Below are 25,875 nucleotides of genomic sequence, written 5' to 3'. Positions count from 1 at the left end.
CTCCTGTGGGTGCTCCAGGTAGGGCAGGGCCAGGCGCAGGTGTTCGGCCGCTCGGCTCTTGTCGTCTGCCAGCTGGAGAGAACGGCAGGAGGGAGGGAAGGGTTGGCGCGGGCTCAGCCCCTCGGCCGGGCGCTCCCGGCGCCCAGCCCCGGCCTGCGCTGCCCGCACAGCCCCGAGGCCCGGCCAGCGGGCGCCGGGCTCCGGAGGGGGCGGAGGGCCGGGTGCTGCCCGGGGAGCCGCGGTGCCGCCCCGCCCCGCGGCCCCGCTGGGCCGGCGCTCCGTCGGCGCCCGACTCGGGGCACAGGAGCCTGGAGAAGAGCCCGCGCGGCCCCACGGAAGGGAGCGGCGTGTGGGGCGCAGGCCGGAGCCCCTGCGTGCGGCGCTGGGCAGGGGCCACGGCTGCCAGCCCCGCACACCGAGCCCCGCCGTCAGGGGGCTTCTCCAGAGGCCGTCCTTACCACACACTCGGCGAACTTGAACAGCTTCTCCGTCTTCAGCATGTGCTCGAGGTCGCTTCTCTTCAGGAAGCCGGCCGCACAATGCAGCGTTTCCCGAGAGGCCTGGAGAGCAGCAGAGACGGGAGCTGGCAGCGCAGCCCAGCCCAGGGCACGGGCCCTGCGTCCCTGCGCCAGGGCCAGCAGGAGGCTGCGAGCCGGGAGAGGTGCCCGGGCAGGAGGCAGCCGAGCCCCCTGTCAGGGATGCACCGGCATCACACAACGCCTCACCTTGGCCACGCGCTCGTTCACCTCGTGGCAGTGCAAGTAGAGTGGGAGCAGGCTCTGGCTCACAACTGTGTTCAGGGGCTCTTTGCCCTCATCCGCTACCAAGCCCATCACCTTTTGGAAAAGCTGAATGGAGAGCAGCTGCACCTGGCTGTTGTCCTGAAGGAAAGGAAGCGGAGGAGGCCTCAGCACCAATTTCTCCAGCCCAGCCGGGCAAAAGCCTAAAAATCCCCAGGGCACAAAGTTTCTGCGCAGCAGCTAATGCCCGTGGCACGCAGAGCCTTACGTTTCCAAAGAGCGACAGGAGGAGGTCGGCTAGCTTCAGGGCAGTGGTCCTGCCGATGACGGAGTCTTTCCGCTGGCACACATTGGTGAGCGCAGAGAGGGACATGGCGACCACCTCTCCGTCGGCATCCCCAAGCCGCTCCAGGAGGCTTGGAAGCAGGCTGCGTACACCTCCGGCCTGTATGGAACACAAGGCTGTGCTGGGAAGCCACCAAGAGCTGCAGCGCCAACACCGCCCTGGCTCTGCTAGCCCACCCTGCCGCTGCTGGGCCCAGAGGCCAAAGGCCTGTCCCGAAGCACTCGAGCAGCTGGAGCAGGAGGCAGGAGAGCTGGGAGCAGCTGCCTCAGCTCCTGAAGCCCAGCCAGCCCAAGGGGCTGCTTTCCCCAGCGCAGCTTCAGCCGCTGCCCCCTTCTCACCATCGAGGGCTCCTCGCTGAGCAGCACAAGGCCTTTGAGCGCCAGGTGACGTCTCTGCCTGCACGTGCCCCGCAGGTGCCTTGACATCTCCTCCAGGACACGGCCTGCGCATTCCCTCAGGTCCAGGAACTTGATGACCTGAAAGGCACAGGGCAGTGACAGGTGACCCGAACAGCAGGAGCCCAGAAGCGCACAGGGCCGGGCCCAGGCAGCAGCAGCAGCAGCAGCACAGGGCTCGGGCACCGGCCCAGGCAGCTGCAGCTACGAGAGGGCAGAGGGCTGAGAGGCAGCTGAGCGAGGCAGCGCTGGCTCACCTCCACCAGGAATGCCAGGGAGGGCAGATCCCAGCGTGGCTCCTCCCTGCTTAGTGGCTGGAGTAGGTAGAAGCCAATGCGGGAACAGCTGTGGCCCAAGTGACGGCGCATCTCCCTGTCAGGGGGAAAAAGGCAGCAAGAGCCTGAGGTGGGGGGGACAGTCTTCTCCCAGGAGGTCTAACTCACAGGTCCGGTCTTTCCCCAGTATCCCTGGAGGGGGATGTGGGCGCTTTGGGAGGCGGCCCCTTCTGGGCACCCTCCTCTGCCAGCCTTTTCCAGTCGGCTTGGCCGTCCCTCGGTGACGAGGCCCTCGAGGCCATGAGCACAGGGACTGTGTGGGGCACAGGGGACAAATGTGGGAGAGAAGGGGTTCTCACCTGGCCAGCAGACCCACGGCATAGTGCTGGGTGTCAGCACAGAGCAGCGTGTCCCAGCCACGCTTGCGCTCCATAGCCATCATCTCTGTGTTCCACCACATTTGGCTGAACAGAGCCTTCATGGCCTGCACCGCAAACCTGTGTGCAGAGCAAAACCCAGGTCACACGGCGAGCGCTGGCGCCGGCCACAAGGACATTGAAAAGACAGGAGGACTGGCACCTGTTGGGGTTGCTGGGAAGGCCGTGTTCCTCCTGGCACGCTCTCCAGAAGTTAGCAACTTCCACTGGCATCTCTTGTGTGGTGATGACAATGTGGAAGAGGAGAGCAACAAACAGACGGGCTGAATGAAGGAGCACTGCCCTGTGGCATTTGGGCACCTGGACAGTCAGCCACAGCCCCAGAGTTGCCTGCAAAAGAAGCAGCCCGAGACAGAGCTCAGTGCTAAGATGTCCGTGTGGCAGGGCCCGAGGGGAGACGCGGGGGGAGCGACGGGCCTGGAGCCCCCTGAGCCTGCCCTAAGCCAGTGCCTGAGGCAGGGAGAGGACGGAGAGCTGATGGAGAGGCGACCGGGGAGCGAGCAGAGGCCGGTTCCAGAAGCTCACCGCCAGGGCAAAAACGTCCTCGTCGTCGCCATCGGAGGTGGTCGTTGTATGCAGAGGCCAATCCTCCATCACGCGGATGAGTGCTGGCAGCACCTTCTCCGCTGTCACAGCTGACGAGCCTATGGCTCTCCACATGCTTGCAGCAGCTCTGTGGGATTGGAGCTCTGTGTCAGGGCCGTCTCAGTCACAGTAGCATGCCCTGTGCAGCTGTGGAGGCCCAGGTGACAGAGCCCTGGTGCCCTGAGGGGCAGGGAGGGAGCATGGCAGCAGGCTGGTGGAACAGAGGGGCCCAAGGGTCCTGGACCGCTCCGCCTGTCTGGCAGAGCCCATTGGACAGGCTCTGCAGGGCAATGGGCCCTAAAGGCTGCTGAGCCCTGAGCTCTCAAGGCAGGTGGGCCCCATACCTGTCACACGTTGGGGCACAGCGCAGGAGGGTCAGCACAACGTCAGCAGGTTGCTCTTCGGCCAGCCTCAGAAAGTCCAAGCGCATCCTGGCATCCAAAGTGACACAGGCCGCCAGTCTCTGGTGAAGGTCCTTCACCATGGCTGGCACCTGGAGGAGACATGGGGAAGACCTGGAGCGCTGTCCAAGGGAGCAGCTTTCCCCAAGAAGTGCTTCCCCTCCCGCCACACTCTCCTGGCCTCCAAGACTCAGGGTCTCTTTTGTGTTGGTGTTTCTGAAGGCCACGCACTCAGTCACTGCCATGTTCATATTTGCTGCGTCATTGATTGCAGCATCCAAGCGCTGAGCCAAATCTGGGCTGACATTGGGCTCTGCCTGGAGCTCAGTCGGCCTGCGGTCAGGCTCAGCTGTTGCACGGCTTCTGGTCGTCCTACGCCGAATGGGCACGAGCCTCCGGAACATCTGCAGGAGAGCAAAGGACAGGGAAGAGAGACGCGTTCCATGGAGTGCTCCAAGCGCGGAGCTCGGCCGAGCAGTGACAGCAGGCCCAGCCCAGGCGGGGATGGCTGCACGTACCTTCAGTGATCTGCGGAAGCGGCCACGGGTGGGCTTCTTCTCCTGTGTCTGCTCCATGGTTGCATCTGGCAAAGAGCGAGCGCAGCCAGAGCTGAGGGGTTGCAGGAGCGGCCAGAGAAGCCAGCCCTGCTCTCCCCAGGCAGGGACAGCCCCGGGATGCCCCAGGGGATGGAGCACAGCTGCTGCAGGGGCAGCCTCGGCCCCTCTTCCATCCTGTCAGTGGGCGGAATGGGAACGGGGATGGGATGGGATGGGGCCAAGCTGTCCGCAGCCATCGGCCTTGTGGCCCGGCTCTGCCACTCACCATCCTGCTGTGGCTGGAACTGCTCCAGCTCTTGAGGGGGTTGTGCTGGAGCATCTCCAGGGCTTGTATTTCTTCTCCTCCAGCAAATTGTGAAGAGGTCGCGAAATCTGCCCGCCATGTCAGCGTCTGGCCTCGAGGGCACCTTCAGACAGATGCCTCTGAGGAAACCAGGGAAAACCCTGAGGCAACAAGTCGTGCAGTTGTGCCTTGAAGGCACCTGCGACAAAGAAGCCTCAGGAAGGCTGCAGGACAGCAAGTCCTGCACACTGGTCTTGAGGGCTCCTGCCACAAAGACAGGAGACTCCTCGTGGTGCTTCAGGTCACCAGATCCTGTGGTCTGGCTGCGAGGGCACCGACCGCAGGGTTGGGAGATGCCTCGGGAAAGCTCCGAGTCACCAAGTCCCGCAGTCTGGCCGCGAGGTCAGCTGCAGGAGCAGCGCTTCGGAAAGGCTCCGGGTCGGGCACAAACGAGCGGGCTGTGTGGGAACTCCTCACAGCACCTCTCTGGCGCGTCCTGTCCCGTGGCGTGCTCCGAGCACTGTGGCGTGGCTGCGTTGTTGCCAGCACCTATGTCACCGCGTGTCACAAAGGCTCCTCGGACACCCTGTGCCATTCCCTGCCACGGTGACCATGCTGCTGCACCATGTCACAAAGGGCCCATGCACACCCTGCCACCTGCCCCGGCCCTGCCCCCGCTCCACCCAAAGTGGCCCAGGTCGGAAGGAATCCCTCGGCCCAAGTGTCTAAGAGAGCCCAACAGGACCTTTAATGATTTGATGGCTCGAGCCATCGGCAACCGCTGCCCTGCTCTGCGGGCTCAGGGCGGCAGAAGGAGCCCCCAGGGCTGCCGACGCAGCCGCAGCGGGAAGGGCAAAATTTCCCCAAAATTCCTGAAATTTTCCCAAAAGTCTCCAAAATTTCCCCAAAATGTCCCAATTCCCAAAAATTCCTCAAATAATCTAGCCAAATCTATTAAAATTCCCCCAGATCTTCCAAATTTCCCCAAAAATCCCCAATTTTCCCTAAAATTTCCCCAAATTACCTAAAACCACCAAAATTCCCCCAAATTATCCCAAAATTTCCCCAATTTTCCCCCCAAATTCCTGATTTTTCCCAAATTTTTCTCTAAATTTTCTCAATTTTGGACCCAAATTTTCCCAAATTTTCCGAAATTTTTCCCAAATTTCACCAGTTTTGACCCAAATTTCCCAAATTTTGGCCCAAATTTCCCAGAATTCCCTATTTTCCAAAAAAACCCTTGCCAAATTTCTCCATTTTTGACCCGAGTTTCCCAATTTTCCACCAAAATTTTCCAAAAGCTCCCAAAATCCTTTAAAATTTCCCATGTCCCCCCGAAATTTCCCAAATTTCCACCCAAATTTCTCCAATTTCCCCATTGTTTACCCAAATCCGAGGGATTTCCCCCCATTTCCTCACGTGGGGGGAGGGGCAGCTCCAGCTCCGGCGCCTCCTCTGCGGCAGGAGGGGAGGGGAGAGAAAAAGTCACAGAAATCGTCAAAATTGACCCAAAATTGACCCAAAATGGCCAAAAAATGACCCAAAAATATTCAAAAATGAGTCAAAATTGTCCAAAATTGACCCAAAAGGAGCCAAAACCACCCAAAATGATAAAAAGATCAAAAATGTCAAAAATGTCCAAAATTTGGCCCAAAAGGAGCCAAAAATAAGCCAAAAAAAAAAGATCAAAAAATTGACCAAAATTGACCCAAAAAAATGAGGAAAAAAAAGTGAAATGCAATAGGCGAGCAGGGGCCGGCAGCCAGCACGGAGGGGCAGAACCCCGCAGCACCGCTCGGAGCCCCTGCCTACAGCAAGAGGCACTCGAGGGCAACAAGAAGAGTCTTGGTGGGGGCCAGAACAGTCTGTAGACAGTCCAGCTGCTTCTAGCCGAGTGTTCACACCCCTAAGTCACCCAGATGTCTGATCAATTATCCTTCTCTGTGCTGCCAAATTCAGGTCCCTTGTTTTGTGTACAACGCAAACGTACCTGCAGTAAGACGGATTCTCCCCACACTCCCCTTTTTGATTAAAGTAGCTAAAGCATTGCTATTGTAAATGTACATTGACTCTTTTGTACATGGCAATAGGAAGTTCAAGTATTTAATAAAAACCTGAAGTATGTATTTACACGGTGATCTGATCAATTGATTTTGGTCAAAAGGTGATAGATACAGAAACTACACATTTACTGCTGGAATAAAGATATTTCAGATCCTGTACATTACTTATCCTGGAATTCAAATGTGAACATGATGTTGTGACTAAACCAAACCTTGTCACTCTTCCCCCATCACCCTCTCAGCCACTGAAGGACTAAGCAACAGTTTTCAGTTACTTTGACCAATTAATTCTTCACGACAGTAAAATCAAGGAGTCGCACAGATTTCTGTGCCACTTTCACAACAATAGATTAGAATCCCATTTAGATCTATTTCTTATTTCTTACCAATATTGTCACTAGTTAGTCTAGTCACAGCTAATGAGAAAGTTTCATTAGCTTCCAGCTGTCTTTGAAAACAGATGTAATCATCATGTGTGCATATACTTACATAGATTTACAATGGGCAGCTTAAATTCCTTCAATGCTGTTAGTGATGCAGAAGCCCAGAGAACTTTATTAACCAATTATCTGGTATCAAACTTCTTTTGATCCGCATGTCTAAGGATCAAGGGTTTACAAGATTTGCTGAACTGACATTGGTTTCAACTAAATGAACTCAAGAACTGAATCACAACACTTTCAAATTCTCCTTAGTTTTACTGTTGTTTCACTCCTCTGGAATAAAGAAATTGACCAGTTGAATGTTAATCTAAAGCAAAAAATATGCAATATTATGGCCACCACTTAAAACCCAAACTTTTGTAATAAAGCATTATTCCATGCACATGTCAAAAATGCTTAATCAACCCAAAGATCAGAAATAATATGCAAGAAAGGAAATAAACATCTGAAAGCCTTTAAAGCTCAGTAACACTGGATATGTTCAATAGCAACTAAGACATAATTGGCTTTATTTTTTTTTCAAGCTCCATCATTAAGAGACTGATTAATTACACAGTGCAGAAATTAAAATCTCATGGCAACTCACTCCAAACAGTCTGCACTGCAAAGCATCTGTAATTCAAATAGAAGTTTCAGATAAATGTAGTGTGCAGTGAATTCCAGCAGTACCTCAGGCTCTGGGGTACTGGGTAGACGGAACCACACAGATGCCAAACCCTGCTGATCTCTCACACAAGTGAGCCTGTGTGGCCAAAGGCTTCTTTTGCAAAAACCCAGATGCTTGTGCTGGCAGGCAGAATGCAAAACACAGTGGTCTGTAGCACCTGCCTCTTCTGCATCTTCACATTGGTTAGTCCCCAGAAGTTTTAGTTATGTCTGCTTTATTCTCTGTTCCAGTTCATGCTTGTGTTTAATAAGCCGTTCTATTTCTGTTCCTAAAGTTTGCAGGTTTTCCTTCATGGGAGGGAAAAAAATGATAAGATAAGTTATACAGGGAAATTAATCCATCAGCACAAAATACACTAATAAGTCAAAATTAGTGTTTATGTCAGCAGGTTGATACTTTCAAGTATCCAGAACAAATGCAAATTATCAGAGTCAGAAAAAAACCAAACTCATTTCAATAAAAAACTCAAAGCTCTTGGCAAGTCCTTTTTTGCAGTTACCAGTACTCCACAGGATGCCCAGAAGGTAGAATGCTAGTTCCCCTAAGCATTTAAGGGAAATGATGATTACAGGAAGAGATCTCCAGCTTGTGCACAACCCTGCAGCCCAGCTGGCAGCCTGCACACCATTTTCCAGCCTGCCAGCTCTCCGTGGCAGCAGAGGTGCTGCCCCAGCAGCTCAGGAGGGCCAGGCAGGCAGAGCCCATGCTCCTGGTTCCACATGCCCAGGGGAGAGCATGGAGAGACCCTGCCCTGCTGAAGGCACAGGCACTCCAGGTCTTATCTCAAGCAGCAGCCCATTAGTGCAGCATACTCTGAGGGTACCAAACTGGAGGAACATGGCATCATGTCACGTAACTCCCCGGTTAACCTCAATGCTATCAGTGGCACCAAATCACAATGAGCTGACTTCTGAAAAGCCTTTCACAGCATGCAGTGAAGGAAGCATCTAAGAACCACAAGAATGTGCACAAGAACTGGCACAGCTACTCACTTTCAATGTAATATTCTTCAGGAATGTATCTTCTAACACAGCCTGAAGCTTCCTGTTTATCTCTAAGGAGAGTTCCAAGGTGAGCCCACTGTCTGCAGGGTGAGATGTATACAGAGATGCCATAATCCCACCACGCCTGCTCAAGTGAACTTTGTTGAAGTCAGAGGCCTCTGATGAGAGGGTTCCAGCCTCTTCCCTCAAAATATAGCTCTGAATAATTCTGGAGGATAAAAAAATAAAAAAAACAACATCATAGCATTGCACGGCAGAGAAGAGTCTGATGCTGAAATAACTTTAGATTCCTGACATGAGTAATTTTACTTTCAAGCAGTACTGTATTACCAAAAAAAAGCAGTAAAAGTTTACTCCTGCAATTTCTATGCCAGAGGAAAACCTGGGATACCAGTAGTGATACAGGAAATGCTGGCAAATCAAGAGACTACAATGTGCAGCATTTACTTATTTAAAAGTATTCTGAAAAGATACTGGGACAAGAAAGATCTTTCTGGTAAAAAGTCTACTTTTCTTTGCTGAAGGACTCCAGACACGGAATCTTAAGCTTTCTACACATGAGAAAAAAATTACAAAGTCACTTCTCAAGAGTTTAGGAGGGGCTGGTTCAGCTCAGCCTTGCTGATAAAGCAATTTGGGTTTTCCCTCATCAATCTGTTTCATTAACTACAAATGCAGAATTGGAGAAGTTGTTGGATATTTTTGCGTTTTTCTGCAGCTGGCGGCAGGAGACTTTGCTCAGACTGGGGGTTGGGGCTGTCCAGCCTGGAGAAGAGAAAGACCTGGGGAGATTTCATTGGGGCCTTCCAAGACCACAAGGGAGCCTGAAAGAGCTGCAGAGGGACCTTGGACAAGGACCTGGAGTGCCAGGACAAGGGGGAATGACTTTAAACTACAGGAGGAGAGATTTAGATGGGATCTTGGGAAGGAATTCCTCCCTGGGAGGGTGGGGAGGGCTGGGCTGGAATTCCCAGAGCAGCTGTGGCTGCCCCTGGATCCCTGGGAGTGTCCAAGGCCAGCTTGGAGCCCCTGGGACAGTGGGAGGTGTCCCTGCCCGTGGCAGGGTGGGGCTTGAAGGTCCTTCCACCCCAAATTCCATGATTCCAACCCAAAGATAACCTGGATTGGAGGCAGCAGTGCCTGGGGGCTAAAGCACCTTCCCAGCTGTTATCAGAACAGGAGTTGCAGACATTTTATCCCTGGGTTTTCTTCCTTGTCCCTCAGCTGGGAGGTGATGGGAACGACCAGCAGGAGCTTCCCCAGGCCCTGGGACTGGGACACTGGGAAGGGGACACTGGGAGTGGGACACTTTGGGAACGGGATACTTTGGGAGTGAGACACTGGGAATGGGACACTGGGAGTGGGACACTGGGAGTGGGACACTTTGGGAGTGGGACACTTTGGGAATGGGACACTGGGAGTAGGAGACTGGGAATGGGACTCTTTGGGATACTGTGGGAATGGGACACTTTGGGAATGAGACACTGGGAATGGGACATTTTGGGACAGTTTGGGAACGGGACTCTTTGGGAGTGGGACGCTTTGGGAGTGGCACTTTTACAACCACTATTGGCTTTGTGGTTTATCCTGAGACAACAGACCCAACCATAAATTGTCACTTCAGGGCCAGCATTTAGTGTCAGCTCAGGGAAATGCAGGGTGGTTGTGGCAGGTATTAAACACCCCCAATAAATCCTGGAGGAGGATCCCAGGGTAACAATGCCTGCTTGCCAAATCTGTTTGCAGAGCGCACAAAAGCAATGAGGAAAACATTGCAACAGCACAAAGGTTTTCTCACAGCTCCACCACAGGCTTCTGCCTCAGCAAAGCTGATTGTTGGTGCTTTTCTTCCAGCCCCAAACTGGGATTGAGCCAGGCCCTGCATCCATTGGGACTGGGATGCTGTGGCTGTAGGATAAACCCCCAGCCAAGCCCCGCAGGGAGCCATTTATCCTGTTTGGAGCCCGTTTATTTTTCCTCCTTCCCCTGAAGATGTGTGTGAGGAGCAGAGATTCAGCCAGGCCCTCTTCCCAGGCCCATGGGATGTGTGTTTCTTTCCCGTTTCCTGGAAGCGCTCGGTGTTTGGGGAAGGTTGCTGGGCCACGAGGAGCTGCTGGACACCATCCATAGCCCCTCTCAGGCATTTTCTGCTGGGTGGGACTCCCTGAAAATCCCTTCAGCTTTGTAGGGAAAGCACTTTTCCTACGGGGCACACAGGGTGTGAGGCTGGCTCTGGGAAAGAAATATTCCCAGGGAAGAAAGGCTGGGAACGTGCTGACGGCAGCACTGCTCTTTCAGGTGTCACTGTAAGAAGCTTCTAAAAAGCTCCATTTCTGCTTGGTGGGCAGAAAGTGCAGGAAAAAGTGCTGGGAATGTGTGGAGTCGGAGCTGAAATGATGTTGGGACAGCTCGGGCTGGAGGCAGGAATGCTCAGCAGGGAAGGAACAGGCAGCCTTAAAAGAAGAGAAAGCTTGAACATGTGAATTCTAGACAAAAGAATTTATACAGAGCTGATGAATTATGACCGATTCGCAGCGTGTTTGGGCTCCTGAAGACACAGATTTGGGGTCCCTGACTGTCAGAGCTGTGCTGTGAATTTTGTGGTGGTGCCATCCCCTCCTCCCCAGCACCCCCAGAGCAGGGCTCAGCTGGGCCTCATCCCACCCCTTATCTCCGGTGCATCTGCTGGCTCCAATTCCCCGCAAGAATCAGATTTGAAGGAGTGACAAAAGCCCTCATCGGTTGTTTCTCCTCTTTGGGTGGGGATGTAAACTCAGAGAAGCCAAGGAAAAGAGCCCAGTGCTTCGCAGGGCTTGGGCAGAGTCCCAGGGGTGAATTCCCAAAGGAATGAGGAGTCTGTTCCCCAGCAGGCTCCATGTTCAGTTGGATCCAGGGAATTCAGCTGGACATCCTGGAGCCAAGGCCTGCCCCAAAGCTTTTCTTGCTGGGGTGGAACATAAGAAGTGTGAGTTCCCAGTTTGCCAGGCAGCTCAAACAAGGCAGCAAACACCCCACTGAAGGCTGGGATGTTCTGACTTGGCGTGGCTCTCTAAAGCGGGATTTTTATCCGTTCCCTTTCCTGAGGTCACTTTTCTCTCCCCATTTTCCCCTCCCTATCGCTTTCCAGAGCCATACCCTTGGCACTGGTTGGCAAATGTCAGATATTTCGACTTGGAGTTGTGTTTTCTATGAATGTTTTGTGATGTGGATCTCAAATTTCCAGGAAAAAAAAACACCAACAAACAAACAAACAAACAAACAAACCCAACAACAACAACAACAACAAAACAGTATTTACCTTCCAGATAAGGAAAAAAAAAAAGGAAAAATTCATTCCTTTTTTCTTCAGTTTCTTCTAATCTGACTTCATCTCCTGGTTCCCATGCAGGGAGTGGTGGAGGCCCCAGCCCTGAAAGGGTTTCACAATCCTGTGGATGTGCTGGGTTAACAGCTGGGCTGATGCTCCTGGAGGTCTTTTCCAACTTTAGGGATTCTGGGGTGATTCTAAAAGGACAAAGAACTGGTGGTTCCAAAGGGTTTCAGCTCCTCTGGCTGTAACCCAAGCAGATTCCACAGGAGATGTGCATGGCCAGGTCAGCCTGGTGGGATTTCCTTCCCCATCCAAGGGGAAACTGGTTCCTATGTGCAGTCACAGTCATTTACATCTTAGTATCTTTGGGAATGTTGTTCCCAGTGGAAGCAGGCAGAGGTAAAATCCCTTGTGGCCTTCCCAAGTCTCTGGGATCCATTCCTCGTGCTGGTGGTCAGGGGTGGGTGGAATTCAGGATTTGCCCAAATGGAAGAACTAAAAATAGAAAGAAACCAAGTTGTGAGGGAAAGCTTCTCACAATTTCCACTAAAACAATCCGAGAACTTGCTTTACTCATTTCCTTCTGCTCAAACCAGATTCTTGTCAATGAATCCTGTTCTTTTTCCTCCTTCTCAAGGAGCATGTGGAGCCCAGGCCCAGCTGTGACTCAGGTGAAAGCACAGCACCATTTTTCCTGCCTCGGGGGAAGAAGGTGAGTCCTGGAGGTCCCCTAAGAAATGACCAAATTTTGCAAGCCAAGGAAGCTGGGATGAATCTTTCCTTGAAACTCTGGGCTGGGAATAATTCCCTTCACATTTCCTGAGTGGGGATGAGCTGGTTGTGGTGCCAGGAAAGGCCAGGGGAATATCTCAGATACTCCCCTGTATCTGAGGATTTGTGTTTTATTCACTTGGCATTTGTGGGGAACAGCAAGGCGAACACACTCGTTTCCTTCTCTCAGGCCGTGAATAACACTGAGGAAATTGTTTGCACTTGGAAACCACAAGGTGGGGAGCTCAGGGACATCAAAATGCAAAGAATTGTAATCTGTGGGTGAAACTCTGAAATCGAGTGTTGAGCAAGATGCTTCTAAAGGAAACAGTATATTTTCAGAATTAGATCACTAGGGATTTTTTTTTTCTGCTGTGCAAAATAATTTCTCATTCACTCTTTAAAGGAAATAAGTTACAGTAATTACTGCAATAATTACAATTTTCCACATAATGTCCGCAATAACTCTTAGTCTATCTCTTCATAGTTCTGAGTGAGCTTCAGCTTCAGTTCGTTATCACCTGCTGTGATCTTCCAGATTCCTTCTGGGGCTTTCTTCACTCGGGAGTGATGGATCCAGGCTTTCTGTTCTTTGATCTTGATTGCAGTGAAGGTAGTAAGAAGCACCTGGAATGGTCCTTCTCACTGTGGTTCCAAGGTCTTTTCTGCAAAAGACTTAACATATACATACTGGCTTATCTAATTCTCGGTTTTGAGCTTCGGCCACGTATTTCTCAGTTTCTCGAAGTTGTTTATTTAGGGCCTTTATATACTCATGTAGGGTTTCTTCCCCTACTTGCATGGGTGTTGTTCTTTTTTGAACTGCATATGGCCTTCTATACAGTATTTCAAAAGGGCTTAGTTTCTTTTTTTGCCCTTGGTTTTGTTCGAATTTGCAATAGTGCCAATGGGAAAGCCTGGGGCCGGGGCAAATTTACTCCTTGCCCCAATCTCACAATTTGTTGTTTAATCAAGTGCTTCATTTTTTCCACTTGACCACTAGATTGAGGGTGGTATGGGGTATGCAATTCACAATCTATTCCCAGGTGATTACTTATTTGCTGCACAGTTTTTGAAATAAAGTGTGGCCCTCTGTCTGAGGATATGGTGGCTGGAACTCTAAACTTCGGTATTATTTCTTGTAACAGTGCTTGTTTACCTTTCGGGCCTTAGCTGTCCGGCCAGAAAAGGCTTCTGGCCATCCTGAGAAGGTATCAGTTAACACCAATAGGTAACGATGTCCTCCCTTCCTGGGCAGCTCTGTAAAGTCAATTTGCCATTGTTGCCCAGGTCCACAGCCTTTCCCAATTTGTCCCACTTTAGGCTTTGGAGTATTTTTGAGATTAGTTGGGAGGCAAAGGCTACACTGACGAGTTACTTGTATCACTGTGCCCTGCAATTTCCTGGCCATGATCTTTTCTTTGAAATGGTTAGACAGGGCATCCATTCGCCAGTGTGTTTTCTCATGCTCCGTCTGTACTAATGCCCACAACAAATAGGAGGGTACTACAAGTTTCCCTTCTTCTGTTACAGCCCATCCCTCCTGGTTATAACTTGCCTTTTCTGCCTTAATGAGTTTTTTATCCTCTTTATTGTATATTGGCTTACCCTCAATAGAAGTTTTTCCATCTGGAATTAATGCTGCTTCAATTGTCTCATTAGGTATCTCACTTTTTGCTGCTTCTTTTGCCTCTCTATCTGCCAGCATGATCCCCTCTTCCAATTCCGAGCTCACCTTCTGGTGTGCCTTGATATGCATGATGACTGCCTTCTCAGGTAGTTGTACTGCCTCCAACAGTCTCAATATTTCTTGTGCGTGTTTAATATTCTTCTTTTGTGAGTTTAGCAGTCTTCTCTTTCTCCAAGTGGCTCCGTGGGCATGCACAACTCCAAATGCATACCTTGAGTCTCTCTGCTTGAGGTAACTGCATACTCAGCATGCTTTTTCCTACTGTTGACATAGCTGCTCCCATCAGTAAAGCAGGTCTGGGCATTTTCAAGTGGGCTATCTTTCAGATCCGGGCGACTGGAGTAGGTGGCGTCAATGGTCTCCAAGCAATCATGGATCGCTGGTTCTCCCATGCTTCCGCTGAGGAAGGAAGCTGGGTTCACAGTGTTAGTTACCACAATCTCAACATCATCCTGTTCCACCAGTATAGCTTGGTGCTTCAGGAATTTCTGTGGGGAGAGCCAATGCCCCCCTTTCGCTTCCAGGACTGTACACACTTTGTGAGACACTAGCACCGTCGTCTTCTGGCCCAGGGTGAACTTGCGTGCCTCTTGGATGTTCACTGCCACTGCTGCAACGGCTCTGAGGCACCCTGGCCACCCCTTAGCTGCCATATCCAGCTGCTTAGAGAGGTAGGCAACTACCCTTCAATACGGGCCCAGGTTTTGTGCTAGTATCCCTAAAGCGATCCTTTGCTTCTCGTGAGAAAACAAAAAGAATGGCCTACTTACATCTGGAAGTCCCAAGGCTGGTGCTGACATGAGGGCTTTCTTTAGCTGGTCGAAGGCTCGAGCCGCTTCTTTGGTCCACTGAAGATCTCTGCTTCCTTCCGTGATCAAGGCATACAGAGGTTTAACAAGTAATCCGTAATTATAAATCCACAGTCTGCACCATCCTGTGATGCCTGAGAAGGTTCTCAGTTCTTTCACTGTCTGAGGCTTTGGGGTCTGGCATATTGCCTCTTTGCGATCTTGCCCTAAGGTTCTCCGTCCAGCACTCACTTCATAGCCCAGGTAAATTACTGTTTGTCTCACCATTTGGGCTTTCTTCTGGGACACCCGATATCCCTGCAGGCCCAAGAAGTTGAGGAGGCATACCGTCCAGTCCACACATGTTTCCTGGGTCTGGGTGGCTATTAGGAGGTTATCCACATACTGGAGCAACTGTCCTTCTCCTGGTGGAGGTTCCCAAGACTCCAAATCTTTTGCAAGCTGTTCCCCAAATATGGTGGGGGAGTTTTTGTACTTTTGAGGCAAACACACCATGTGAGCTGAGTTTTTCGTCTACTTTTGGGGTTCTCCCACTCAAATGCAAAGATTTTCTGGCCGGCTTCATGGAGAGGGAGGCAAAAGAAAGCATCTTTCAAATCTAAAACAGTAAACCAGGTTAGTTCAGGGATTAAACGAGTTAAAAAGGTGTAAGGGTTAGCAGCTACTGGATACGAGTCTTCAGTTATCTTATTAACAGCCTTTAAGTCTTGTACTAGCTTGTATGATCTCTTAGGCTTCTTCACTGGCAAGAGAGGAGTGTTAAAATCAGACTGACACTCTTTTAGTAGTCTTATCTTCAAATGTTTTCAATAATTGGACTAATCCCTTCTCTGTCTTCCTTCTTTAGGGGCTATTGTTTAACTTTTACTGGCTGCCTTCTTTCTTTATGTTTGACCTATACGGATAGTGCATTCTTTGCCCTGCTTGGTATGTCAGAAGCCCACACCCCAGGAAACACTTGATTTATTATTTTTTTGAAATTCTCTTCTTCATTGGCAACTTCAATTTCTTTGGTTATCATCATTAAGCTTAACAGTTCTACATATTGTTGATCTTTTACCTCCAAAATAATTTTCCAATTCTTAAATACTATTTTTGTCTCCAGCTACTCTAGCACATCTCTGCCCAAAAGTGCAGATGGAGCTTTAGGCATATATGAAAATCAATGAATTCTTTATTGTTTTTCAATTTATACTTCAATGGTTTGCAAAAAAAATAAGCTTTTTCAGATTGGCCAGTTGCTCCTTTTACCATAACATAGTCGTTGTTTACAGGTATTAGGGCCTTATTCAGCACTGAAAATGTTGCCCCTGTGTCTATTAAGAATTCTCTTTTTTTTTTTTTTTAATGCTTTTTGATCTTATTCTAATTCTTAAGTTTCACTTGGTATTATTCTGGTACAAAAATATGCTGGCCACACTCAACTTTAGGAATTTGTACTGGTTTCTTTAAGATCTTTGAAATTTCGTTTTCCAGCAACTCAAATATTTTACTGCTGCGCGGGCTTATGGTTCCACTCTTAGGTACTAGCCACTTGTACCCTTATCGGACCCACGAGCCTTGACAGACTGCACCACGAAGCACAGTCCACTGCTTACAGTAGCAGCCCCTCCTTGGGCAGGGGAACTCTTTTGAACCAGCTTCCCAATTCTTGTGCCTCCTATTCCTGGGCATATATCAAAATCAACACAAGAGAGAAAAAACAACAAAACGAAACAAAAACCAGTTTGTTGACTTTAAAAAGGAAAAAGTTAGCTGTACTTTCAGCTGTTGAGGAAAGAATTATGGTTAAAAAGCAAAAAAAGAAAAATCAAAACAAGGCTCGAGGCATAAAAAGCAAAACAGATGTTTTCAAACTAAGGCTCGAAGCATTACCTGTTGAGACAAGAACTTATGGTTAAGAAAAGGATAAACGTCTTTTTATTAAAGCAAACAAACAAAAAGCAAAAACAGACAAACGAAAACTTTTCCAATCAGTCAGGCACAGTTTTAGGCTCGCAAAGGAAGCAGCCAAGGTGGGGGGGAGATCCTCTATGACTCTGAATACATTCTTAAAATCCTACAGACTTCGGCCGGGACACAGCACAGACCCTCCTGCAGGAAAGGGGGGGCGGGGCTCGATCCCACACTCCCCCTTCGCTCTTCTGCAGTTGCAGCCGAGGACTACAGCACTTTGAAGATATTATCACACACTCTGGCAATTGCAAACTTCCACTTGCCAAAAATCCCTCGGCGTTTTACAAAGAGCTGGGAAACATAGCCTTAGGCTGTGAGTTCAGCCTGTTGTCTGACTACCAAGGTGACACTAAGTACCCTTGATCACCAGCTATGTCAGGCATAGATAGAAAGAGAGGGAAAAAAACCTCCTTGCCTGTTTTGTTCCTTTTTTTTTCCTTTTTTTTTTTTTTTTTTTTTTTTTCTCTACAAACAGTTTATTCACTCACGGGGCTTTTCTACTGAACAACAAACTAATTGAAGTCACACTATCAGTTAAACGATCAAAACTAGCACACAGCCTTCCCGTGAGACGCCACAGCCTTCCCAAATCCCTTCTCCTTCTCAGACAGAGGTATCTCTCCGCCAATGAGCGGGGGTTTTAAAATCTCTTCCATGTTGCAGAATTTCCAAAAACACAGAGGTTAGAGATTAGTAGCAGATTCCAAAATTACACAAACAGAAACGACTGCTCTACAAGCTTTCACAAACCGCAGCACAAACGGTACAAAATTGATTCACGATCACAAAACCTCGGGATCGCCAAGCAGACACAGATCTGCCCGCAATACACACACACACATCCGGTGCGCGGGCCCACGACTCAAAACGGGACCCTTTGCATCTCAAAACTCAGGCTAGCCCCTCAGATTATGCATTACCAAGGTGCACCTTTAAACTACAAGCCGAAACCGGAGCTAGTACTGCTTTAGAACCAACAAGACCCTAGACCAGTGGCTCTGCTGCCGCCGTTGCTGCCCCGCCACTCGGGATGCAGCCACCAACTGCCAGGTTCTTTACCTGGAAACAAAACAACCATCTACGATACTCCGTGGAGTTTTTCCAAAACTCATTCAGGCCTCTGCTTTGCATAAGACGTCTCTTATGACTTACAAGCTGCCTCTATTCAAAGGTACCTGTCTTCAGTATTTGTTCTTTACTTTATTTTTTAAACATACCTTTTTGTCCGTAGTTCCAGCAGGCTCTGGTCTGTCTCCGGGGGCGTCAGGGGGTCGCAGGAGCCTTCTACCCAGAAAATCCTGGGGGGCGCCCAAAAGGGTCCTAGACCCCGATGGCCCCCTCAGCGAGAGAGAGCAGGCTCCTGCCTGGCTCGCCATAATGAATTATTAAAAAAATATGAATATCGCCCTAATGCCGATATCCAACTATGACGGACAAAAGACTCTCTAAGAGTTTAAAGTTAGAAAGTGTATGTTTAATTACGATGCCGGGCAGCCTGCGGGATAGCTCCCAAACACACGCGCGCTCACAGAAGATCACAGGGTCTTTTTATCTACAGAAGTATTGAATACCCAAAACACAAATGCATATTCATGACTTTAGTACATCCCATTCCCCGCTTCGTATGGTAATTAGCCAAAAGCTATTAAGCGTGCGTGGTTTGTTATTTGAAATGGGTCAGTGGTCTTTTTTATGGGGCGGGGTCTCAAAATGATGAAGTAAGTGAGTCTTCTTTGCTTTGACTTTTTAACCTTTTAGTGTTGCGTGACAACTGAATCCTGTTTTCCCAGGAGTATTTGATTTATGAATTCATTGTCCTTCTTGAAGCCTATTGATTAGTCAGAATACACAAACATAAGTTGACAGGCCCCATGATTTATCAGTTCCTTAAATCCGGCTTCTGCTTATCAAAAGGGAAGTCTATCTGTCTTACTTCAGCAATATCTGGTTCAACTAAAATCTTTAATTCTTCAAAATGAATGTTTCAGGAATGGAGCTGGAGCACCGGGAGAGGCTGAGGGATGTGAAGGGGCTCAGGAGGGACCTCCGTGGTCTCTACAGCTCCCTGACAGGAGGGGCAGCCAGGTGAGGGTCAGGCTCTGCTCTCGGGTGACATGGTGAGGCAGAAAGGCTCCCAGAGGAGGTTTAGGTTGGATCTGAGGGAAAATTCCTCCTGGAAAAGGCAGTCTTGGCCCAGGCTGCCCAGAGCAGGGGGACTCCCCATCCCTGGGGGGGTTTCACAGCTGTGTGGATGTGGCACTTGGGGACGTGGCCAGGGGTGACCACAGCCTTTTCCAACCTCAGCCATCCCCTGATCCCTTTGGGACCAAACACCAAAAACTCTGGGTTAAATTGTGCCTCCCCACCCCGGGGGGCTTTCCTTGGCCTCTCCCCCCAGCCTGCATCCTGCCTGCCCTGCTCTTCCCTCCCTGGAATCCTCCCCCTTTTCCTCTCCCCAGGTGCCGGACGGAGCGCCCCCTTCCCCCCGGCAGGACTCTGGGGTGAGTGGTGACCCCCCCCGGACACTCCCTGACCCCCGTGTCCCCATCCCTGCACCCCAGACCCCCCCTCACCTCAAACCTCACTCCCCCCATCCCCCCCCCCCGCTCGCCAGGGCAGCGGAGAACGCGGGGGCGGGCGGGATTTGGGGGGGCCGAGCTGGGAGGGGTGGGGGACAGGGCAGGGGGGCGCCGGGGAGGTGAGGGGGGCAGAGCAGGGGGGCATTCAGGGGGTCAGGAGGGGCCTGGGGGGGGCAGGGGGCGCTGGGAGGTATGGGGGGGGGGCACTGGGGGGCTGGGTACAGCGGGGACGGGGGAGGCACAGCGGGGACAGGGGGGCACTGCCCGTGTCCCCCCATCCTGTTCAGGTCCTGTCTGCCCCCCACGCCCCCGGGTCCCACCCAGGAGGCGAAGCAGCATCTTATCTTATCTTATCTTATCTTATCTTATCTTATCTTATCTTATCCTATCCTATCCTATCCTATCCTATCCTATCCTATCCTATCTAATGTAGTCTAATTGCCCATCTCTACGAGAGATTTAAAGGGGTCGTCCACAAAGTCCATGACATCCGTGTTGGGCAGCGAGGCCTGGATGTTTTCAGCCCCTTGCTCCAGGAGGCTGCAGCTGGGGAGGAGATTCTCCGGTGTCTCCTCGTTCCAGGCAACCTCCAGGAAAGCCGCGGCTGTCAGGTTTTCATCCAAGCCCGGCGTGGTGAGGCCGGGCTCGGCGGGGATTTGCTGCTGCTCTTGCTCCCCTGCCGGGCACAGGGGCAACACTTCAGCCAGGGTGGAAGGTGGCAGCTCCAGGTTGTCGAGAGCGAGGAAATCTTGCTCCAGGGAGGGGCTGAGCAGAGCCTCCCAGTCAATGCTGCCCATCAGTGCGGTCAGCTCGTGCGGCTCCTCGGGGTCGCCCGGGGCATCGCTGGGCAGGCAAGAAGCCTCGGCCACCAGGGCTGTGGGGCAGGGCTCTGGGAACTGCTCCGGGAACTGTTCTGGGAACTGCTCCGGGACCTGCTCTGGGAACTGCTCCGGGACCTGCTCTGGGAACTGCTCCAGGAACTGTTCTGGGAACTGCTCTGGGACCTGTTCTGGGAACTGTTCTGGAAACTGCTCTGGGACCTGCTGCGGGAGCTGCTGCGGGACCTGCTGCCCCTCCTCGTTCCCCACAGGATCGCTGTAGAGGTTGCTCCCAAACTCCTCGAACTCTTGGAGCGGCTGCTGCAGCTCCGCGCCCACCTCGAGGCTGCCATGGGCCGGGCTGGGCGCACGCTGAGCTGCTGGCTGGGCTCGCTTGCTGGAGGCTGGCTGGATTTGCTCTGGAAACGCCCCGCGGCCCTCGGAGCTGCTGCTCTTGGGCCACGTGGCGTATTGAGGGTGAAACTTCCAATAGGCGCCTCTGCCCGACTCCCCCTTGTCCCAGGGAACTTTGACGAAGCGCTTGTTGACGCACAGGTTGTTCCGGATGGCGCTCTAGATGCAAAAGAGAACAAACCCCAGGGTTGAAGTCCTGCCAACGGCTCCTACCTGCCAGCTGGGATGAGCGCGGCAGAAGTAGCTGAAGTTGTCGCGGATCCACTTGCAGATGGCGGCCAGGGTGAGCTTGGGCTTCCCGCTGGCTTCCATGGCCGTGCAGATGAGGGTGGCGTAGGAATAGGGCGGCCTGACGTGCGGGTTGGTTTTGTAGTCGACGTCCTCGGCGGGCGGAGGGGACCTGGGCACGGTCTGGGGCAGGGACGCAGTCACCTCGCCTGCGCTGGAGGCGGAGGAGGAGGACGCGGCCGTGCTGGGAATGTCGAGGAAGTCGCAGAGCTCCTCGGAGGTCAGGGGAAAACCCGGGCTCTGGAAGTCCACCAGGCTCACCAGGTTCTCCCAGATGCTGCAGCGATCATTGGGATCCTCGGAGATGGGAGGCAGGCCGAGGTCGGCGCCCGTGAGATTGACCAGCCACAGCATGTTGGGCTCCTCGCGGCGCTGCTGCTGCTGCTGCTCCTGGCTGGAGTTGGATTGCTCCTGAGCCTCGAGCACGGGGCTGGGGCTCGCCATGGCCTCGGCGCCGGGCAGGGCTCACGTGGAGGCAGAAAATGCACGGGGCAGATGCTGCAGGGAGAAGAGGCAGAGGGTTGAGGTTCAGCGAGAAGCAGCACCCGGACAGCGCCGGGTGTCCCCGGTGCCGCTGGGTGACACGCGTCCCCGGGGCGCTGGGCGCGGGAGCCGCAACGTCTGCCCTGGGAGGGGCTTTAGCAGCCTCGAGCCTCGGGGAAATTCCCTCGAAGCCTCGCGTCCCCGGGCCCCCCAAAGCCAACCCCACCCAGTGCCCGGCGAGGTTTTGGCCGCAGAAAGAACGAAAGAAAATCAACATCCCCTCCCCGCCCTCAAACAACACGAATCCAGTCCTGCCCTCCCACCAAGCAAGGCGGTTTCTCACACCTGCCACGGGTCAGGACGGCACCTCAGAGTCCGACACCTCCACCCTACGGACCCTAAACCACTCGTCCATCCCCTCCCGCCCCATCCTATCCCATCCCCGCTCCCTTCGCTCTGCTGCTGTTCGCCATTCCCCCTGCCCCCGGTCCCCCAAACTAACCCGGAGCAGGGATCCACCCTAAGCGCGGCGTCCCTCGGAGCGACCCGGCGGCTTCAGCCTTGGGGAAATGCCGTGCGGGGGACGCGGCCTTGGCTCCGGCCTTGCAAAGCTGGGATGCCGGCGCTGCTTTTGGGCCAGGAGACCGAGAAACAGAGAGAGCCAGAGCGCGGCCGGAGCGCAGCAGCTGCCGCTGTGCGGGCTGGAGCGGCTCTGGGGCAACGGCAGCGCTGCCGAGCCTTGGGCTCGAGGGGGACGCTGCCACCAACGGGCATTTCCCCGCCCGGCTGCTGAACGGGCTCCTCTGGCGCCGTGCGGGGCTGAGCCCAGCCCCCGCCGCTTCCCGCAGCCCCTCGAGGGCAGCCCCCCGAGCTTCACAACTCCATTTCCGGCCATGTGGGCGTGGTTTATTGGTGCCGTGGGGGGAGCTTGATGCTGATTGGGCCGTAGGGGCGGGGCTGCTCCACTTGCAGCCAATGAGCGGCACCGAGGTCTGGGGGAAAGGGGGCGGGGCTTCAGTGGGCAGAATGTAAGTGGGAAGTGAAGTGGGAGGAGCTTAAAGGGGTGGGGTTATAGCAGGGATAATGAAAGTGGGCGGGGCTTGTGTGAGCGGGGCTTAAAGTGGAAATAGGCGAGGCTTAAAGGTAAAGGGGTGGGGCTTAAATGGGTGTGGCCAAACGGGAGTGGGCGTAAAATCGGGTTGAGGAAAGTGGGCGGGGCTTCAGTGGGCGGGGCTTGAATGACAAGTGGGCGTGGAGTAAAGTGGGTGGGGGATAATGTGGAGGGAAATGAAGAGGTGGGGCTTAAAGCATGGTTGAAGGGGAAGTGGGCGTGGTTTAGGAGAAAGGGGCGTGGCCAAAGCCCACCCAAGCTCGGCCACCAGGGGGCGTGGCCAATCCGGCTGAGGATGGCGCCAAGCTCCGCCCCTTCCGGGGGCTGGGCGTGGTCAAGGTGCAGCCTGGGAGGGGGAGGAGGAGAAATTTGGGGAAAAATTCCCAAAATTCCCCGAAAAACTGCGAAAGTTCCCAAAAAATTCCCCCCAAAATTAAAACATTGTAATTAAAAAAATCAGGAAAATCAGGCAAAGTTTGGAGGAATTTTGGCCAAAATTTGGGAAAAATTTAATTCAAATTTCATTAAATTTCAATAATTTGTTTTTAAAAATTTGTTAAAAATTGATCCAAAGTTCTGACTCAAAAAATCGCGAAAAATTTCTCCAAAAACACCAGAACTGAACTTGACCAAAATCATCCCGAAAAAGTTTAACAAAACATTCCCTAAAATATTCCTGGAAAATCAGGAAAAAATTCCCGAATTTTTCCCCGAGTTTTCCCAGAGTTTTGATGGTTTTGGGATGAATTTTTGAAGAATTTTGATTCAATTTTTTTACCAAATTTCTACAAATTTTTTTCTTCACAATTTTCCCCCCAAATTTTCCCGATTTTTTCCCAAAATTTTGATGAATTTTGGACAAATTTTAAAACAATTTTGACAAAATTCCAACAAATTTTCACCGCCCCCCCCAAAAGATCTCCAAAAAATCCCAAAATTCTCCCCCAAATCCCAAGAAACTTGGAACAATCCCCAAAAATCCCACAAATTTCCCCAAATTCCCAAATCTCGCCCTCAAAATTTCAGGATTTCACCTCTTGAGATCGAGCGTCGGTGGCTCTGGAACTTCCGGGACGACCTCGGGGGGCGGGGCCGGAAGGGGCGGGATGGTAATGAGGGAGAGAAGTCGTGACATCATCAGGACATGCCCCCTTCTTGACATTCTCACCCTGAGCTCATTTTGTGTTTAAACGGTGTCATGTCCTTTTTAAACCACGCCCACGTCCGGATTTCACGCCGCCAAATTCCTGTTGAAGCTCCTCCCACTCATTAGGGACAATTAAAATTGCCAGAATCTCAACATCCGGATTTCTCCGCCCACTTCCGGTTCGAAGCCCCACCCATTTCTGTTTACACGCACACACTTCTGGTTTAAGCCCCGCCCACCCGGCCGCCATTTGGGTTTTTTCTTTCTCTATCTCAGTTTTCCTTTAAAGTTTCCCAAAATTTTTTTGTGGAATTTCTCCCCATTTTTGGTTTTTGGTCCCGCCCCGACTCAAGTTCTGCTTAGGCCGCGCCCTCTTCCGGTTTAAGCCCCACCCACTGTTGGCCGCCATGTTGGTTTTTTTCACCGTTTTATACATTCTCTCCAGAATTTCTCAGTATTTTTACGATTTCTTTGGGAATTTCGCCCCATCGTTGGTCTTGGCCTCGCCCCCGAGTCTCGTTTGGGGCTCTGGCTCCTCTCACTTCCATTTTAGACCCCGCCTCAACGTGGGCTCCTCCTCCAGCGGCTCCAGCAAAAGCTCTGAGGAGGGGGAGAGGCAGAATTAGCGAAAAATTCCCAAAAAATCCCAAAATTTCCCCCAAATTTTCTCAAAATCCCTCAAATTTCCAGACATTTTCCTGATTTTCCTGAAATCCCCCAAAATTTTCCCCCAAAATCCCCGAAAAAAGCCCAAATCACCAAATTTCACCAAATTCCCAAAAATCTCCCAAAATCCATAAAAATTCTCCAAAATTTCCCCCAAATCCTCCAAATTTCCCCGGAAATTCCCGATTTTCCTGAAAACTTTCCAAAATCCCTCAAAATTGTTCCAAAATTTCCCCAAAATTCCCAAAATTTTCCCAAAAATCTTCAAAATTTCCCCAAAATGTCCCAATTCCCAAAAATTCCTCAAATAATCTCCCCAAATCTATTAAAATTCCCCCAAATCTTCCAAATTTCCCCAAAAATCCCCAATTTTCCCTAAAATTTCCCTAAATTACCTAAAACCACCAAAATTCCCCCAAATTATCCCAAAATTCCCCAAATTTTCCCCCCAAATACCTGATTTTTCCCCAAATTTTTCCCTAAATTTTCTCAATTTTGGACCCAAATTTTCCCAAATTTTCTGAAATTTTTCCCAAATTTCACCAGTTTTGACCCAAATTTCCCAGAATTCCCTATTTTCCAAAAAAACCCTTTCCAAATTTCTCCATTTTTGACCCGAGTTTCCCAAATTTCCACCAAAATTTCCCAAAAGCTCCCAAAATCCTCTAAAACTTCCCATTTCCCCCCAAATTTCCCAAATTTCCACCAAAATTTCCAGTATTTTTCAGAAATTTCCCAGGTTTTGGCCCAAATTTTCCAAAATTTACAATTTTCCCCCAAAATTTCTCCAAATTTCCCCATTTTTGACTCCAATTTTTCCCCAAATTTCCCCAAATCCTCTAAAATTTCCCATGTCCCCCCGAAATTTCCCAAATTTCCACCCAAATTTCTCCAATTTCCCCATTTTTTACCCAAATCCGAGGGATTTCCCCCCATTTCCTCACATGGGGGGAGGGGCAGCTCCAGCTCCGGCGCCTCCTCTGCGGCAGGAGGGGAGGGGAGAGAAAAAGTCACAGAAATCGTCAAAATTGACCCAAAATGAACCAAAATGTACCAAAAATGATGAAAAGACACAAAGTCGTTCAAAATTGACCCAAAATTGACCCAAAATGGCCGAAAAATGACCCAAAAATATTCAAAAATGAGTCAAAATTGTCCAAAATTGACCCAAAAGGAGCCAAAACCACCCAAAATGATAAAAAAGATCAAAAATGTCAAAAATGTCCAAAATTTGGCCCAAAAGGAGCCAAAAATAAGAACATCAAGGTTTGAGAAGCTTGACATAGAAAGAACAGCTGAGAGAAATGTTCTTGCTCAGCTGTCAGAAGAGAAGGCTCAGGGAAAGCTTTAGCACCACATCCCAGTATTTAAAGGGTGGCTACAGAGAAGGTGGAAAATCCTTTTTTTATATGGACTCCCATGGAAAAGACAAAGGATAATGGATTCAAATCACTTCTGGGGAGATTCCAGTTAGACACAGGAGTAAAATGCTTCGCAATAGGAAAAATCAGCCATTGGAAAAATCTCCCCAAGAAAGTGGTGGATTCCCCAGCACTGGGCAATTTTAAGATTCAGCTGGACAGGGTGCTGTTTTAAGCTACAAGAAAGCCTAAATTTTTTGAATTTATTTTTTTTAA

General features: G+C 51.0%; 1 long non-coding RNA gene and 1 pseudogene across 1 annotated transcript; both read right to left on the bottom strand.

The window, feature by feature from the left end:
- Window positions 1–6,014: 6,014 nt before the first annotated feature.
- LOC136303452 (uncharacterized) lies at window positions 6,015–8,658 on the bottom strand. Its single transcript, XR_010724227.1, has 3 exons — window positions 8,527–8,658; window positions 8,185–8,404; window positions 6,015–7,479 (listed from the first exon to the last, which is right to left on the bottom strand). It is a non-coding gene; the product is annotated as an uncharacterized lncRNA (long non-coding RNA).
- Window positions 8,659–19,745: 11,087 nt separating this feature from the next.
- LOC136303441 (forkhead box protein J1-like) lies at window positions 19,746–23,981 on the bottom strand (annotated as a pseudogene).
- Between the last annotated feature and the right edge of the window lie 1,894 nt (window positions 23,982–25,875).

The sequence above is a fragment of the Chamaea fasciata genome, unplaced genomic scaffold, assembly GCF_029207755.1.
Source record: "Chamaea fasciata isolate MVZ Bird 193981 ecotype frontalis unplaced genomic scaffold, bChaFas1.0.hap1 SCAF_34, whole genome shotgun sequence".
Taxonomy (NCBI): domain Eukaryota; kingdom Metazoa; phylum Chordata; class Aves; order Passeriformes; family Sylviidae; genus Chamaea; species Chamaea fasciata.
This window is presented reverse-complemented; position numbering and strand designations above follow the sequence as displayed.